General features: G+C 39.1%; 1 long non-coding RNA gene across 2 annotated transcripts; it reads right to left on the bottom strand.

Moving 5' to 3' along the window:
- Nucleotides 1–250: 250 nt before the first annotated feature.
- On the bottom strand, nucleotides 251–4,636 carry LOC139707952 (uncharacterized). 2 transcript variants are annotated; one of them, XR_011709311.1, is made up of 3 exons: nucleotides 4,434–4,636; nucleotides 1,970–2,059; nucleotides 251–498 (listed from the first exon to the last, which is right to left on the bottom strand). It is a non-coding gene; the product is annotated as an uncharacterized lncRNA (long non-coding RNA). The 2 variants fall into 2 exon arrangements; XR_011709312.1 differs by having other exon boundaries at nucleotides 1,983–2,059.
- Nucleotides 4,637–5,508: the final 872 nt, after the last annotated feature.

Here is a 5,508-nt window from a genome sequence, read left to right as displayed (position 1 = left end):
TGTGGGATTCATTCAAGAGTTCATTGTATATCTATTGTTGTGTGAAAATGATTTGCTTCAGAAAGGTCTCATATTCAAGTAATGTGCAGATTAATGCTCCGTCACGGACCAGGGACGCTAACCTGGAAGCATTAAACTGCACATTACTTGAATATGAGACCATTCTGAAGCAAATCATTTTCACACAACAATAGATATACAATGAACTCTTGAATGAATCCCATAAGGATTGAAACAATCATCTCCCAGCATTTCCACTGATTCCCACTGATCAGTTACTAGCCTTCCCCTTTAAAAGAAATACTGCTATCTCCACAGTAGACTGCTCAATTCCAACTCCTGCCAAAAAATAACATTTGTACCTAAAGTGTTAAGGGTAATCGGCAATGCACAATAATTTAGCCCGCTAAAGTGAATTACCCAAACACTATACCACTTTGCTCTGTCCACAAAAAAAAAACCCGAATCCTCCACAGATCCAAATGATGATGAGGAATTCTGAAACAAAAAACAAAAATGCTATTATTCAATAAAATATATATGTTTTCTAATATAACATGCAAACATAAGTAACGTTTGAATATCATAACAATCATGAATAATTAACATTCCAGTATTCTTGGTTTTGACATAGACTGTCTCTAATGTATCGCATGTTGAATGGCCCAAACTTCTACACTGTTTGTTACTGAAACACATGAAGTAATAGTATTGCAACTCATGCCTTTCTGACTTGACAATATACCACCTAAATTTGGATCCAAACAGACATGCCCGTCAGAAGTTATGAGAAATTATCAAAATGCACCCTAAACAACTTTTTGGCTCCTAAGAGTTCATTGACCCCTGCCTGTGACTTCCGACCTTGTGGTTACCTTCATCTCCCAAGGAAACATTTACCACCTAAGATTGGTTGCAAACAGACATATCCATCAAAAGTTATGAGCCATCATCGAAACACGCCATAAAAAAAAACTTGACTTCCGCCCTTAAAGTTCACTGACCCCTGCCTGTGACCTTTGATCTTAAGGTGACCATGCTGTTTGGTAAAATGTGTAACTTTGCATAACCACAGTACCCTCCAAATTTGATTAAAATTGAAGCCCTCAGTACAGATATTCCAGTTTTTGAAGCGTTACAGACAGACGACAGACGAGCGGATAAAGGAGGGACAGACACTGCACACAATCCCTTAGTCCCGCCCCTCACCTCCAATGGGCTCGACAAAAACCTACAATAGGCAATCACGTACAACTCAAATGAAATCATTCAGTGCTCTGTTCCATCTCTCATGAACCCAAGGTAAAACTGCACTATTAGTCTATTGAAGATACTGGTATCCTCACAATAGACCACACAAGCCCGATTCGTGTCCAAAAAAAAAAAAACTGCAATAACTTACCCTCCTAAAGTGAATAATTGTATAACCTTTAGTCACTACCAACAATACGCAGGTATGGTGGGATATACTAAGTACTATAGTGCAATGCCAGTTATCATAAACACCAATGGCAGACATATCCCCTCACAGGAATACTACATATTGTACAGTGTTACATCACATTATATTGCCTGTATTTTAAAGCTACCATGTAGACCTTACTGCAGTTTGGCACTAGGATGATGACTGATGAAATAACATCCAACTGCTGCACACAGATCGAAATCTGTACCCCTAATATGATGTCACTGTGTGCTTTATTCAGTCTTTTAACACGTGTACCCCAGTCCAAAACTGCACTTGTGTCCTTCATACATTAGCCTCTTGAAGATGAGTCCCAAGTATACACAATCTGGGGTCTAAGGAAAAAGCATTTCACATCAAAATCAGATCATCATCTAAAAAAAAAAAATACTGCTATCTCCACAGTAGACTACCAAATCCCAACTCTTTCCAAAAAACATTTGTACCTGAAGTGTTAAAGATAATTGGCATTGCACAGTAATTTAGCCCGCTAAAGTGAATTACCCAAGCACTATACCAGGAAAATGACCACTTTGCTCCGTCCACAAAAAGAAAAACCAAATCCTCCACAGATCCAAATGATGATTAGGAATTCTGAAACAAAAAACAAAAATGTTATTATGCAATAAAATATATATCTTTTCTAATATAACATGCAAACATAAGTAATCTTTGAATATCATAACAATCCTAAATAATTAACATTCCAGCATATTTGGTTTTGACAGACTGTCTCTAATGTATCGCATGATGAATGGCCCAAACTTCTACAATGTTTGCTACTGAAACACATGAAGTAACAGTATTGCAACTCATGCCTTTCTGACTTGACAATATTCGCATGAAACAATGAAAAATTACCTGAAAATTTGTGCAGTTTTGATAGGATACCTAACAAAAATACTAGTCCAAAACTCATTGAATAATGTCAAACATTTTGAAGGATATTAGGACAGAAACAGAAAAGAATAAAACCTTGTTTCATGATTATTAATAATATTTAAATACTGTACAACATGATATATTCGCGGCACGAATTTTTCGCGAATTGGAACCGACAGCCTTTTTCGTGGCATGAAATTTTCGCGAAGTGCCACTGGCGTTCAATGCATGTAGTGTAAACAAGGACTTTCGCGTGCATTTTAATTTCGCGATTCTTGGCGCTCCCGAAATTAAAGTGCACGCAAAAATTTGTTTTACAGTAAGAAAATTCGGGCAAATGATATCTATTTTCGGGCAAGTGTTTTGCAAGTATCAAAATTACCTAGCCTAATCAGGCAATTGCCCCCCCCCCCCCCCCCCCCCCCAAAAAAAAAAAAACAAAACAAGAAATTGTGTACCACCCTGAAACTACCCTAATTATCCATTATCATTAAAGGGGAAGTTCAAGACTGGAACGGAGTTTGCAAATTTCCTAAAGAATCTTAGGTACGGTAATTATCCCAATTCCAATAAAGATACATTTCTGACAATTAAGAACTCGTACCTAAGTACAATGTAGTCTCTTCCCCTGTATGCCCCCTAAAAAAAAGGAAAAATGAAAGGGAGAAATGTTGTTTTTCGTATTTTATTACCACTTTTCAATCATTCTGATTATCTGCGCCACGTCATCCTCTAACCCTAAAAGGAGTCCATGAAAGAGTCTATGACTGAGCTCATCATATTAGGTTGATCACGTCACGCTCACTCTGTTCTAGGTTTCTGCTTACGTGCCTACCTCTGTCAAGCAGAGCTACCAAGTCTCACGCATGCTGCGCGAGACTCTAGAATTTAGGGGCCATCTCACAATCTCATGCATGACACCCATTTTTCTCACGCATAGGGCGAAGTCTGTAACTTGGACCTATAATAATGAGCATAGCTCAAAAGATTTAAGTGATAGTTGCAATTGAGGGTATATTTCCTTTTTGTCTGTCAAAATAAGAAAAAAAATAATCACTGAAGTGTGCACCTGACCGCACCATGGGTATCAAGAGCAAAAAATTGAAAAAGCTCCCTACCGTGGGAGGCCACAGGAAGGAAAAACCCTCCCACACCCTCACTCGCTCGCACATTCGCACGCCGAGATACCAAGTCATGAAAATCTCACTCATAAAAATTGTTTGAACTTGGCATCCCTTGTCAAGTGGCAGTGTACAAGATAAATTTTCCTCCACCATAATGGTGTGTGCAGTGCATCTATGTACAGAGCATCTATTCACAGGGATGCCAAGTTCATTTTTTATAGAACTCTAGTCTTAATGGCACGATCAGGTGCATAATAAAGTGACTATCTTTTCTTTTACTTATTTTGAAAGACAAAAGGAAAATATAGGCCTAGACCTTATGTCTACCTTCAATTGTAACTATCACTTTAATCCTTTGAACCATGCTCCTTATTATGGGCCCTAATTCCAGACTTTGCCCCATACGTGAGAAAAATGGGTGCCATGCGTGAGATCGTGAGACGACCCCTAAAATAAATGCTCGAGTCTCGCTCACAATGCGTGCGTAAGACTTGGTAGCTCTGTATTCATATCATGCACAGAAATCACTGCTATTACACCACATAAATACGCCCTCTATCGATCTGTTAGCTAAGAAATGGCGTCCGTATTTTGCCCATGAACCTACTGACGTTCTAGCTTCTACTACTACCCCTGGCTAAATCACTATCTCTTTGGAATTGAATGGAACTTAGGCTTCCTACAAATCTCACCTTGCCCATAGATTCAGGTAACATGATCTAACATTAAATTCTACGTAACTACGTTAGAAACCTTGCTTGCGACCAGGGAGGTGGTCACCTCCCTGTTGCACCTCCCTGTTGCGACCAACAGCCTCATACGCACTACAACGTACATTCAGGGAGGTATCTCCCTTGATTTAACTTAGCTGCGGGGGCCTGCATGTGGTGCATACGGTGGGGCCAGATACCAAGAATCGAGTAAGGGGGACAGTCTGTGTTTAGACATGCCTGTGCACCTACCTGATATGGTACTCGAGCTGAAAACTCAGTGTCAAACAAAGGTCGTGTCTTAGGCTAGGAAGAAATTAGACGTAGAGTAGTCGTAGAAAGTTTACAGTGATCATCACACCATAGCTTTACGTACGTAACACGTCGTGATTGCATACAAAGTACTCGGCACATCGTACCACTGTAAACACGCGTACTGTACACGTACACGGTATAGATAGGGATCGGAGAACATGTGCGTACGTGTATAGAGCGCACGCAGTTTGGTAGGTACATAGGCGGAAGCACAGAACATCAGTCTTACAAAGAGTTCTGTGGGCTGAAGTCGTTGTCACGCACAAACGCTCAAACTATGGCAAGCCGAGTGTATTTCCTAACCATTAACTACAGTTCAAATTTACGATCAGCTCGATATTCCGAAAGTTCGTTATTCCGAGGGCTCTTTATTTTTCTTTCTTTCTTCCACTTTCTGTGCAATAAATCAACAACAACAATGGCTATCAACCACACATTCTCCACATGTTTAGTTCATGTCACGAACATAATTCCATGAAATAACAACTACATGTACTTGATCAGACACCATCTTGGGTAGGTAAATAATGGTCAAAGGTCAAAAATGTCTAATCGTGTATCTTGATAAATGCACGTCCTATCTTTCCCACATTTTGCACACGTAAGGAACATGTTGCAAGAATCATTTCATAAAATAACTTTTTGCTCAGATGCCATCTTGGCTGTGTAAAGTGGAATCAAAGGTCAAATGTACTTCATTCGGTAATCTCAGTGTATAAGTTATTATGGTATCACCGTCATATTTTCCACACATACATGGACCTCGATAGATGTATCATCTCATAAAATAACGACGATTTGGTCTGACGCCATTTTGGCTGTGCAAATGAGGTATTATCTCTATGGGAGTACATTTTTTCTGGAAATTTTAGTACATGTCAAGCACATATATTTCTCATAAAGTAAGTGATTCATCAGACAATGTCTTTTCTCGGTAAATTAGGGTCAGTAGTCACAATATTTATTTCCGAATAAATCGGATCACCTAATTTGTCAGTGTTGACAAATTCTA

Source organism: Diadema antillarum, unplaced genomic scaffold (genome assembly GCF_040938485.1).
Source record: "Diadema antillarum isolate AM-2024a unplaced genomic scaffold, OU_Dant_1.0 seq00001288_RagTag, whole genome shotgun sequence".
Classification (NCBI taxonomy): domain Eukaryota; kingdom Metazoa; phylum Echinodermata; class Echinoidea; order Diadematoida; family Diadematidae; genus Diadema; species Diadema antillarum.
This window is presented reverse-complemented; position numbering and strand designations above follow the sequence as displayed.